The sequence below is a fragment of the Myodes glareolus genome, chromosome 14 (genome assembly GCF_982192425.1).
Source record: "Myodes glareolus chromosome 14, mMyoGla1.1, whole genome shotgun sequence".
NCBI classification, from domain to species: Eukaryota; Metazoa; Chordata; class Mammalia; order Rodentia; family Cricetidae; genus Myodes; species Myodes glareolus.
The window spans coordinates 26,672,813-26,686,667 of record NC_142039.1 but is presented as its reverse complement, the minus strand read 5'-3'; positions in this window follow the sequence as shown (position 1 = coordinate 26,686,667).

Sequence of the window (13,855 nt, the reverse complement as noted above, 5' to 3'; positions counted from 1 at the left end):
AAAGGATGCAAATTGTCATCTTCTGGCCATGACAATATGGATATTTTGATCATGGTCTTATGGCAACTCAGTCTGCACCAGGCTTGCACATCATCAGGCTTGTCGTCAGACACAGATGGGAAAGGGACCATATACCAACCTAATCAGCCATTGGCTACTTGTAGGCTCTAGGATAAAGGCAGTGATTGTCTGCAACTGTGTGCCCCATAGGTGAGCCCCATAAGGCTCCAAGGGATAGTTCAAAAGACTTGATCACACAGATGACCCTAATTAAACTTAGTATGTCACAAGACAAAACAAAAAACATGAATGTTAGAAGGGACTTGTGAATATGAGGGGTGTTAACAGGGGTGGGGGGGAGATGGAAAAGTCTGGATGATGAAATTAACCACAATGTATTATCTGGTCTATGAAATTGTCAGCAAAAGAAAATTAGTAAAAGTTATGTAAAAAGATATGTATATATTTATATATAATTAATGACAATCAAAAATCAGATTTCTTGTAATCATACATTTGAACACTGTCCTTTTGCAGACAGTGTTCTGTGTTGACAACTGTCTTGGTAGAATAAACCTTATGAAATTATTGGTAAGGGAAAGTTGCTCTACAAACATATAAACTGTCTGAAGAATGTTGAGAGAATATGGACTCAGCTGCAATCCTCCCCTTAAGGCAGTTGGTCAACAATGTACACAGCCCTTCAGAAAGAGAATCAGGAAAGAAAATGCTGAACAAATGTTCAAGATACGTGTGCCCTTCTTCAGGAACCCTAACTGCTTGGCCTACCTCAGCCAATAATTCATTAGAATGGATTATGTTGAACTTACTAGAACCTATTTCATCATAGTGCTGACTAAATCCATCTCTTTGTGATAAATGTTTAATACTTGGGTCATTTTTTTCTGTTGTATTTGGTCTCTTGGTTGCTGTGCACATAATGGAAGTGTGTGTTGACATGGATTTGATTAGCATATCTGGTGTTATATCTCTCACCTAAATATTTATTGGTGATGGTGGGGTATATCAATTGCTTCTTTTTCATCAGTATGCAAAAAGACAACAACATACTCAACATGTGTGTGTATGTGAGTGTGTGTACACATCAGATACCTTCCTCAGTAATTCCCTTGCTTTTTTTTTTTTGAAAAAGAGTCTCTCACTGACCTTGAGATCACCAATATGGGTAAACTGGAATCACAGAAAGCACCAGGGCTCCTCTTGTCTCTGTCTTGCCAACACTGGGGTTACAAGTGTTTACCAACATGCTTGGCATTTGATATGACTCCTGGTCTTCATACTTGACCAACAAGCATATTTCTGCACTTTGCTGCCAGAGCCACCTCTCTGAGATCTCAATATGACTTTACACAAAGTTCACTCGCTTGTATTAGGGAAGAAACAAAAGTGAATGAAATCTTATGCCTGCCTTCAGATAAACTAATATTAATATAGTTAAGACCTAATAAAGTATACTCACTGAAATAATACTATCTTCAAGTTACCAAAGGATATGAGCTGATGTGGCAGAATCTCAGACAATTTAGTTGAGTCGGTATTTGAGTTGTTTTCCAAGGAATGTGTACAAATTCTATGTTCAGAGCTTTGAAAATGGTACATCCAGCAGAGGGGGCAGCGTGACAGAAGACAGTGTCAGAAAAAAAAATGGCCTCAAGAAAGAGCAAGATGATGTGAATGGAGTACTTGGTGTAGTGAGCAGGAAGTGGTAGAATAAAAGTCCTGAGAGCTGCAGACGGGAAAGGACAGCTGCAGAAGCATACGGAAGAGATTGGAACTTCATTTTAAGCGATTGACACTGCCCTGCATAAAGTTATCTGCCTGGGGCTAAATGACACAAAATGTTCTGCGTATGCTAGAGGAATGGTCTGGACAACCACTAAAGTGTCTTCCAAACTTTGATTGATTCTAAGATCATATTTGTGGGTGCAAGAATTGCACTATTTTAAGGAAGGTTGCAGCATTTTAAGAAAGGAAAACCAAAAGTGCAGTTGAAGTTGGAGTGGGGTGGGGAATCTCAGGAAACTACATCAACAGATGAAGTAGGACAGTAAGAATCTGAATTAATGACCTGGCAAAATGGCTCACCTGGTAAAGTATTTACCATGACAGCCTGAGGACCATATCTTAAATGCAAGCACCCACATAGAGTTTGTAATCCCAACATTGGGGAGAAGACAGGAGGATACCTGGGCTCAATGGCCAACCTGGGCTAATCAGCAAGTTCAAGTCCCGGTCAGAGATCCTGCTCCAAAATAATAAATTGGGACAACACCCAAGGTCAGCCTCTGGCCTCCATACCAGTACACAAACATGTCTATATGTAGCACACATGCAAATGTGTACATATATATACTATGCACACACATATATAATTTTTTATAAAGGGAAACATTTAATTGAGGTGGCGACTTACAGTTTCAAAAGTTTAGCCCATTAACATCATGGTGGCAAGCTTGGAGATTGGGAGGACAGTGGTATGTACAGGCAGATAAGGTGCTGGAGAACTCTACAGCTTGAGAATTGCTCACCACTCTTGAGGATAAATTCAAGAATTGGCTCTTCAGTTCACTGTTAAGTAAAATAAGATTTTTTTCTTCTGAATACTTTACCTATCAATAACACAGAACACCATGAGTAATAAGAAGGGAAATCTGAATAACCACAGGAAAAAGTAATATTTTGTTTATTATGATTGTGATGGAAATTGATTACACAACTTACCATTATTAGTTTTAGAGTAGAAAAAACATAACTACATATGCATAATTTTAAGAATCTAAATTAAAAACAATGCAGCATGATTACGAAGCAGTTCTGTGTATTTTGAAATTAAGATTGTAAAAACAAAAAAAAAATTCATAGTAAAGTAATATACAGAGAAGGGGAAATGAGAGTTTAAGGTTTAGAATAATATTTCACAAATTAGAGTTTTATAATTTCTTATATGATTTGTATCTAAGAGTCATTCAAAAATAATGGCACATCTCTGTCCACTAGAGGCCATTAGAGATGCTGGCGAATGAATGGGAGAAAACATTAAATGGACTGAATTCACAAGCATGCAAAAAAGTGGCACCAGCACAAAAAAGTATCAAGTGGGAGGAGGGAGTTGTTATGTTTTGATTTTTATGTTTGGTTTGATCTGGTTCAGTTTGGTTAGTTGGTTGATTTGTGGGGTTGAGGTTATTTTTGTCAATTTCATTAAATTTGAGTCTTGTAACCTGTTGAATCTTTCCACATTTTTACCACTCAGAATACAATTGTAATAGTAGTCACAATGTTCTCATCTGCTAATTCAGTCACCTGGGTCTTTTACAAGTCCATTTGGAAACTTGTGACAGTCATTACACAGTGTATATTTTACTTCTGTGAGTGCCTGGTAGTTCTCTTAAAGATTTCATACATCATAGGTGGGTTGGTTAGTTGGATGGTTTTGTTTTGTTAGCTACTGAATGTTTTATACCCTTGTAAGTTTTTTTTTTATTTTGAAAGCCATGCTTCATTTTCTATATAGCATATAAACTCTATAGTAATTAATGGTATAGTTGAATGATTTTATATAGTTTTAACAGAATGAAAATGGGGAAATACTTTCAGTTAAAACCGTCTCCCGGTAGAACATTGTTTTTTCAAAATCACTTTTCCTTTTGTTTATTTTTGACATTCTTTATTAAAAAAAATCTTATGTGCGTGGATATTTTGCTTGCAGATATTTCTGTACATCATGTTCGTGAAATGCTCACAGAAGCCAGAAGATATCAAATCTGGAACAGGAGCTACAGAGTGTTGTTAGTCACCAGGCAAGTGCTCAGAATCAAACCAGGATCCTCAGAAAGAGCAGTCAGTGTTCTTAACAGCTGAATCATCTCTCAAGCCCTCAAAATCAAGTTTTCTAAGTGAGCCAATGTGATAAAAGTATTCATTGACTAGTCTTGCCTAATTCTGATCACACTAATGGCCAGTGGAATTAAGAGCATCAACCTGTCAGGATCACTTTCTCAAGAGACAGGCACATGTTGGGTTCTACTAGAATACAAAAGGAGTTCTTGCTACAATGAAGATTCTGAAAGCTATTTTTGTTTGTTTGTCTGTTTTTTTCTAGGATGTCAGAGAATTACTTACAAACATCTAATCTTTTCTTAATTTGGGACTTTGGTTGTTGTTATTGTTGTAGTTTTAATTGATTCTCCTCTCACAATACATGCTGACCACAGTGCCCTCCCTCCACTCTTCTCAGCTTACCCCCTTTCCCCCAGATCCACTCCCCTTCATTTCTCTTCAGAAAAGAGCAAGTGTCTAGGAGACAACCAAACATGACAAATCGAGATACAGTAAGGCACGGCAGAAACATTTATTCGTTAAGACAATAATAGAAATAGCAGTTGTAGAGTCAACATTGGCCCATACCTCAGAGAAAGACTGAACTTCTCAAGGAGAAATAGCGAGTTTTACACTGGCTACTAGGCATGGGCACTATCACCAGGTCTATGTGACCCAGTATCCTTCAGACTGTATTTTTCCTTGCTGGAGTAGCTTCATGTAGTATGTGTACTGATGTGGGAGAATTGTCCATATTCTGTCAATCATATTTTAATAAAACGTTGATTGGCCAGGCAGGCAGTATAGGCGGGGAAGCCAGACAGGAAGCAGAGGTGGAGCAAAGAGAACGGGAGTATTCTGGGAAGCAGGAAGCTCCCTCTGCCATTCCCGCCAGATCACTGAAGAAGCAATATGTGAGCTGACAGCTGAAAAAGGTACCAAGCCATATGGCTAACACAGATCAGAATAATGGGTTAATATAAGCTATAAGAGTTAACAAGAAGCCTGAGCTAATGGGCCAATCAGTTTATAATCTTATGGAGTCCTGTGTGTGATTTTTATTGGGGCTTGCTAGCTGTGGGGGGTGGGAACAGATACCCCAACAAGATACCCCAATGTTACAGTGTACCATTCTCTTTTCATCTAAACACTCCAATCGGACCCTGAAGAGAGAGCCTGAGCTTGTACCCCACACAGCTCAGGTCCCTTCCTCAGGAATCTCACTGCCCTAGCTTCCCAATGGCATAGGTTGAGCTCCTGATTTAATGAGGACTGCAGGACTCTGCCTCCCTTTCTTGTCGTTCACCACCATCAGGAAACCTTCTCTGGTTGATCACAGGACTCATCTATTGTTCTTTCTTTCACACACCACTGCCCAGTATCAACACCAAACCTGTGAGACGTGATGGCTCTTTTCTTGCCGGTGTTCATTTGTTTCCGATAGGAAAGTAAATCCAGTCTCTTTTCTTATTTTCTGTCCTGAAGCACCCAATGTGATCTTTTTTTTTCCCCCTGTCTTCCTTTGTTGTTGTTGTTTTGGATAGGGTTTTGCTTTTTCTAAGTATTTTTATAAACTACAATTTTAGAGTAGTTTTAGGCGTGGGGGAAAACTGAATAAGATGTGCAAAGATCTCTCATGTACCACACGCCCTCATCCATGCTTGCCTTTCCCTACCGACAAATCCCGTGCCAGAGTGGGAGATTTATTATAATTTGTCAACTTATAATTATATTTATTATAATTGTCAACTTATTATCAGCTGAAATCCAGAGTCTTCATGAAGATCCTCTCATACTGTGGACCTGCTATAGCTTCTAACTATACCACAATATATATCAACTCTTAAAACTGTATTTGATATTATAAGACCATGTGCTCACTTTTGAATCATGTTATATATTGTCTACTTTCAACCACCATAATAACTTTCAGCAGTATACTACGGACTGTGGGATGGAGAACAAAGTATCTAGGAACCTGCCATACTCTACTTACCTTCTTCATCATCACCTCGAGACAGTTTCTCCAATGTGTCCTTAAATACATCATGTTTCCTCTAGAAAAAGCCAGTCTTCACATATTCTTTCCTCTTTTGGGGGCTACTGTGCACCCTCATTCAATTGCCTCAGTAATTATCCTCTACTTTTCGTTTAGACATCAACTGAACCCTCCTTCTAGGACACATCCTTTCTGGTTTTAGCCCTCCATCCCAGGACATATCAAATTCTGTTATAGCATTGTGCCTTAAAATCTTTATTTTCTTTTCTCTTGTTACCTGTTCCTCAATTTGCAATCAAAGAGCCAGTGCTACAGTTGTTGGATTTATATTCATTTTCTACATCAGACTACCACATAAGAGTACCAGCCATGCCCATTTTGACTAATAATGATCTTCTCAATATCTAGTGAATATACTAAGAAAATCTTCGCTGAATGAGTGAATGGCTCTTGTATTCGCAAAACCGATGTTAAAAGCTCGAATTCTATAGAATAAAAAGAGAGAACATCTTCAAAGTAGCCTGTGTAGTGTGAGAAAAGAGAGAGGGTAGAAGGTTCACCAGCGGCAAAGGAGTTCAGAAACAAAGGCTTGCCGACTAGTTTTCATTTTCTTCCTGCCCTTGTGTCTATCTGGTCCCTCTCTACTGCTACAGTTCTGTTCACCGATGAGGATGGGAGTCTCTTCACTTTAACACGTTCATAAGTATCATGTTCTCTTGATTTGAACAAAGGAAGCTCAAAGGGAAAAACTAGAAATGATATTCCAATGGGAAAAAAATCTCGAGAAATGAGAATGTCTATGAGAAAAAGAATTAATATTTGATGGAGATAATTTCCTGATCTCTACATGATATCTCTATGTGTGGGTAAAATAAAATATGGCCAAAAATTTCATAATCGGTCGCTGTCTTAGCCATTGTTTGTTGCTGTGAAAAAGCTCCATGACCAAGGCAACTCTTCGTATAGGAAGTATTTAAGTGGGGACTGGCTTCCACTTTCAGAGCTTTGCTCCATTATCATCAATCACAGCAAAGCACGATGGAGCACGACAGTCACATCCTGATTTGCGAGCAGTGGGCGCAGAGAGACACCTGGCATGCTGTGGGCTTTTCAAACCGCAAAGCCCACCCCTAGTAACACACTTATTCCCACAAGGCCGCACTTCCTAATCCTTTCAATCCTTCTCAAATTGTGCCACTCCCTGATGACTAAGCATTCAAATATGAACCTATGGGGGCCGTTCCTATTCAAACCACCAGTCACCACATTTCCTTCTTTTCACATTTCTCTGTATGTTTATCAATTTAAAAGGCTGCAGTCCAGTGTTAAAATATGCTGTTAGGAAGCATGGTGGTTTTTCCTTCCCTCCACCTCAGGCTCACTGGTGGGTTTCCCAACAAATACAGATGAACCACTGAAAAATAAGTAGTTTGCTAACATGAATATATTTAACGTATAATACATTTTCAGAAAATAATTGCATTGTCTTATAAAATCAAATAAATTCAACATCTGATCCAGAAATTTACATGTACATAATATGTACTATTACACACACACACACAGGTGCACATGTACTTACAAGAGATACTCGTGGGGATGTTATTAGAAAACCCTCAAGAGAATCAATTTAACTTGCCTAGACTTTTAACACACTTAAGATATTGGCAGAGAAACCCTCTGAATGTGTCTGTGAAGACGGTTCTAGAAACAGACAGTGAGGCTCTGAACCATCTGTGGTTTAACCCATTGATGGATTCAAAATATGAATGGATCCTTGGAAGGTGATAGAACTGTGGTGAGGGGAGCTTCCTTGGAGGAGGTGGGTCTCTGGAGGTACTACTGTAATGCTATAGCACAGTCCTCACTCGTTCTTGCTTTCACTAGCTTCATGGACGCCATAAGTTGAAAATCCTCTTTTATTGGCTCCCATTACCACAATATTCCACATCACTTCAAGTCCAAAGCATTAGGTCAGTTTGGGCAAGTTAAAGATCAGATTTATCCTTCACACTAAGAATGAATAATTCTCCAGGCAGCAGTGGTACATTCCTTTAATCTTAGTCAGAGGCAGGCGGATCTCTGAATTCGAGGTCATCCTGGTCTACAGAGTGAGTTCCAGGACAACCAGGCCTACACAGAGAAACCATGTCTCAAAAAGAAACGAACAAACAAAAAGAATGAGTAACTGTCAAAGAAGTGGCAGAATTGAGGATTACAAATCATTTTCAAGAAGCAACCAGTAGACTCTAGAGGAATAACAAGACAAAGGGAACGGACTTCAGAGAACAAAGATGTTCCAATAGAAGCAGATGTCTGCTAATTATGTAGATGCCTCTGCTCCTGTCTCTGGGGTGAATAAAGTAGAGCATTTCTTCAATAATCTACTTGAGTCCTGCAGGGCAAGAGGAGAAGCACACCTTTGCCTTTAAGAATCTTTTTCCTGTTTTCAGTCAAGTAGGGGGAGAACAAAGAGCTTTGCTTGAGTCGATATCACTGTTGCCTTCTGCTTCTATTTTGGCGTGGTATCGTCTCTTCTTTACACCACTCTTTGTGAAAATGTCTCTAAATGCAGCAGATGTGCCAACAGCTCCACTGGCAGAATTAGACACTAGTCTGTGCTTCAACCTGCTGAGTCTCTGAGCCCTGGGACAGAGAAAGCTGCTTCGTGTTCAATGTTCTAAGGACTTCACATACCAGGAGGCTCCCCTACTACATCAGCATAGAAACCTAAGTCCTTTCCACACTTTTTTTCTATGTTTCCTTTATGACAGAAAATGACCCGTTAGCTAAGATGTAGACCCTGTTGTGCAAGAAAAACAACATCTGGAGCCTTAGCCGGAAGCAAGGCAAGTCTAAGCAGGCTGGGGTGTCCAGTGGGTATCAACCTATGCGATCTGGCATGTGGCACAGCAAGCTGCCACCAACAACATATGTTTACATGCTAATGAAAGTCATGCTCATTTAGAATAAATTTGCATCCATCAAAGTCCAGAGAACAGAATGTTTTGTTGGGCGGAAATGGCCTGTGGGATTCTGGGGCAAATATGAACTAAGTTACCAGTTCAACTTCTAAGACATCCGTGAGGAGAAAATGAATAGAAAAATGCTGAGCTGGAAATCATTTGTTCTCACAGATGCCTGGAGTGGCCTTGGGTGTAATCCAAAGTCTTAGTCTTGAGAGCTGTATTGGAAGGGAGGGAGAGCAAAGAGCTGGGGGAAAGATAGCCATGGGGGGGGGGCAGATCTTCCCTCTAAAAAAGGATACAGAAGGGATTCTGTTTAGTATACTTAATTAAGCCTCAGTTTTTCCCATGTTCGTGTGGAGTCACTTCTCATCCCTGAATCTTAGCAGCCTCATCTGTAAGCAGAATGTCTGGTCCCCTGAGCTTTAAAGTCATTCCATCTGCAAGAATCAATATTGCATATGTGACATGAGTGGGAATCAAACACTTCAGTGTCATAACTCAAGAAAACTAGGCTTCTCTCTGTATCAGTCAAGGTCCCTGCAGAAAATGTCACACACAAAGGGACAATTAGAGTCACTAAGGGGATTCTTTAGAGACGGTGGACAGAGATAAAGGAGAGTGAGAACTGAGCCTTCACAATTAGGAAAGGGAAAGCCTAGAGGAGCTAGGGGACTGCTCAGTGTAAAGGACAAGGGCAAATGGAGAAGTTGCCCCTCCCCCTCTATACCCTTCATCTTCACCCTCTGCTTGTGTTGGAACCATACCAGAAGTCCCAAGCAAGGAAGTCCCAGGCCTAGAGACAGAAAGGTTATAGAATACCCCAGAAGTCTCCTCTTCAACACTATCCCACAGGTTACTATGAAAACTTTGACAAGGATGCCGCAAACAACGTTCACTGCATCCCTATTTTCATAGCTGTACCTTGCATAAGATTTCATTTTGCAGTGCTGCAGGGGGCTCAACGGGGATTATAACAGCACAGGGTTGACCTATTCTGCAAGCTTCCTTGCCAATTGTACCCTCAAGCTTCAGAGATCTGGTATCTCTTTCCTAGCAGCTACAATTATAACTAGTTCTCTTTGCTTTTGAATCAACACCATCTCCTCCCAATTTCCACCCCTCACTCCTTAAGTAAGCAAGAACCTTCATACAAAGGGAACGAAAAGGCTGTGTGAGTGCTTCATGTCCATCCAAGTGAACATCATCAAGCTTCAAGAAGGGACTGAGAGTTCTTCTGAAGAACTGCATGGGCTGGAGTGACCTCATCTGTGATCATTTGGATTTTATCCTCCAAAATCATATGGTAAAACTCTAACTCCCAGTTTCTAAGACTGTGTCCTACTAGGAAATAGGCTCTTGTACAGAGTAATTAAGCTAAAAAGGGATCATTGGGGTGGGTCCCAACCTCATAAGATCATTCCCCTTTTAAGAAGAGATAAGAATACACCCGCACCACACACACACACACACACACAGAGAGAGAGAGAGAGAGAGAGAGAGAGAGAGAGAGAGAGAGAGAGAGAGAGAAGGGGGTTTTGGGTCTTAAGTGAAGACATAGAAAGAAGGCTGCTGCTAGCAAGCCAAGGAGAGGGGGCCTCAAGAAAACATTAAACCTGTCCAACCTTTGTTTCAGCCTTCAGAGCCATAGAGAAAGAGATAAAGATACAGCCCAGACAGTAAAGTGTTTGCCTTGCAAGCACAAGGAACTGAGTTCCTTGCTCAGAACCCACATTTTAAAAGCTGGATGGGATGGTGAACACATAACCACAGCACTGGGGAGGTGGACGAGACAAGCTTGCCCTGAGACTCACCATCCAGCCAGCCAGCCTAACCCAGTCAGTGAGTCCCAGACCCCACTGAGAGATTCTACTTCAGACAACCAGCATCTGAGGAATGACACCACAAACAGAACCCATGAGCACATACACACCTGCATATGTACATCACGCACACAACGAAACAATAACTTTTTGTCATTTGAGCCTTTGTATGGCATCTCAGGGGGGACAATTTATTATCATTGGGTTTACAAATTTACCTCCTCATTCCACCTAACTGGCAATGTTTTATATGGCATTTAATATCTAGCACATAATTCCTGTTAAGAGAGAGAATTGGTGGCCTGTAAGACCTCTGCACAGGGATAAGCGGGCACTTCACGGGAGGGAAAGAAGAAGACTGAGGAAACCCTACGTGGATGGACCACCGGAATCTCACTATGTGAGCAGGGATCTTCTTTGAGCTTTACTTTCATACTACTTTGCTGAATATTTTTGTCCAGTGACTTTGTACATCAAGGTTCAAGTGCGTTCTGTGTCTAAGAGTAGTGAGACTCTGACTCTCAGCTCTGTCTCCCTGTTGATTTTGAGAGTGTGCCTATGTGCCGCAATCTATATGTGCTTGCATATTCACGATTTAATTCTTCCTGTTAACACACCTTCTCCATTAAAAGCAAAGGCCATATTCATCCTTTCATCTATAAGCCCAACTCTATGCTTACCACTTATTAGACAAAATAATTTTTTTAATAAATTCAAAATAGGTTTCACAAGATTGCATTAGATGTTACTGAATGTGGCACCATTAGCCTGGTTTCCAAAATTTCCCAAATCTGAGCTCTGGTCTGGAATTCTAGCTCAGTGTCTGAAAACGTCAGCCATGCCCTTCCCCATTCAATGGAGCAGAGCTCACACTTGATCTTCATAACCACAATTAGAAAGATTCATATTCTGGAAGAAAGCTAAATTGTTCATTTGTGTTAACTCAGCACTTGGGACCAATAACCTCGTGAAGAGAAAGCAAAGCTACATTTTTGTCTTTTGGAAATGAGCCCTCAGCTGCAGCCTGCAGAACAGTCTTATGCCACTGGGATCCAGGCTCTGCCTTGTTTGAGAAAAGAAAAGTCACCCTTCCCAATTAGATATATTTGTATATAATGCCACTTAAATGTTGCAATATTCAGCAAAAATGGGAGAAATTTAGAGAGGTATCTGTGGGTGGACAGATGGATGGATAGATAGCTAGATGGTGGGTAGATTGATTGATTGATTGATTGATCTAAGATTTCACTTGGTACTAAATTAGAAATTTATTCTAACTAAATACACCACTGAATAAAACTGAAAAGCCTAAGATAAACAGGGCAAACTATATATTTGTATATGGAAATAACAGTGAATCTCATTAATTTGTACAATTAATATGTGTTTATAATTTCAATTTTTAAAAATGCCCTTTTGTTTTTATTTATTCTGTAATTTGGGTAGACATAAGCTTCATACATTGTTTGCATGAATGAATATCCATCTAGGCCTTTGAATGGCTAAATATTCAAAAGTTCAAAGCCATAAACATTCTTACTATTTGTCTTCTTATCCCAAATGACATATTATTTCAGAGGAAACATATTCACATATATTTACCCCTGTTGCTGTCTTATAATTTATTTTCCACCTTCATTATTCTTTTTGGTTTATAAGACCCAAAATAAATCCCCACCCAACCAGTTTTACTGCTTTGTCTACTTAAAAAAAGTGGAGGTTTGATTTTTTTCCCTCAGATAAAAATTATCTCTTTTTCCATAATGGAGTTGAGTTGGTGTTTTGTTCATATAGGAATTTAACTGTTGCTTTCTCTAAAGTTTCAAGAAACTAAATGTTAATCTTTAAAATTAATTAATTTGTGCTGCAATTCAAAGAAAAGAAAATGAAGAAGGTAAAGGAAAGAGAATAGAAAGAGGGAGGAAAGGGGGAAGTAGAGGCAGTTGGGAGAGGGGCAGGGGTGGAAGGGACTGACCAGAGGAAGGTGGAAAGGAGGGAGAGTGGAAAGGAGAGTGGAAGGGAGAGGAAATAAGGAAGGGGTTCCATAAGCTCTGAAGCACAAACCCTGGATCTGCAGAAATTGCATTGCTGACTTTGATAGTAGAAACAAAGCTCACTGTACTGTTGCTCTCCTGACTATTTTGAAGAGGAAGTCATAAAGCACTTGTGTGACACAAGGACAGTGCCTCCAAGACAAGGACAGCTTGTCAGCCTCACGCTCAGAAATATGGGACCAGCTTCAGGGTGAAACAAAACAAAGGTACTTCTTTCCTATCTGTGGTCCCACTGGGAAGGAGCTGTCCATCAGGAGGACAACTCATTTAAAATCACCCCATATCCGTGGATAAAAATAGACTAAAACTCACCAGTCAAATCAAGGCAGTGATTCTATGATGACTCCAGCACGCCACACCTTTTAAATTCTGTCAATATAACACACACGTGCTCACATACACATATACTATGTCAGATTAACCGACACAATGGAAGGGCATTTGCCTAAAAGTGATATCCCAAACTCCTAAGACTCAAGGATTCGGCAATCAGTACTAGGCAGGATGGTGTGTCATTCTGCATCAATTGGAATGATGAATCTTTTACATAATGTGAATCACTGTCTAATTGTGGCTCTGATTGCACCCACCATCATCAGGGCACTCCACACTCCCCCAGTCACTGGAGACATTAAGGGAATAAGAAGAAAATTACAAAGCACCAAGCCTTTATACATTTTGAAAAGAAAACCACCCCATGTGTGACCAGAGTAGAAAGCCCAGAAAGTTGAACATACATAGCCTGAAAGAGAAGCAGAATAATGGAAAATGTGTCTTACCTCCCATTCATACTCAACCTATCTGCTACTGACATAGTATAAGTGTCTTACTTGGGGTTTATTTTTTATTTTATTTATTAGATTTTGTTTTACATTACAACCAAAGTTCTCCCTCACACCCCTCCTCCCACCCTCTCTTGCCTCTCCCCCAACCCACCTCACATTCACTCCTCCCAACAGGTAAGGGTTCTCATGGAGAATCAACACAGTTTGGTACACTAAGTTGGGGCAGGACCAAGCCCCTTCCCTCTACCTTAAAGCTGAGCATGGGCATCCCCTCATAAGGGATGGACTCTCTCATACAGCAGGGATAGATCCTGGTCTACCGGGGCCTTTCAGATATTCCAAGCTTCATAACTGTCTCCTGCATGTGGAAGGCCTAGTTCAGTCCCAA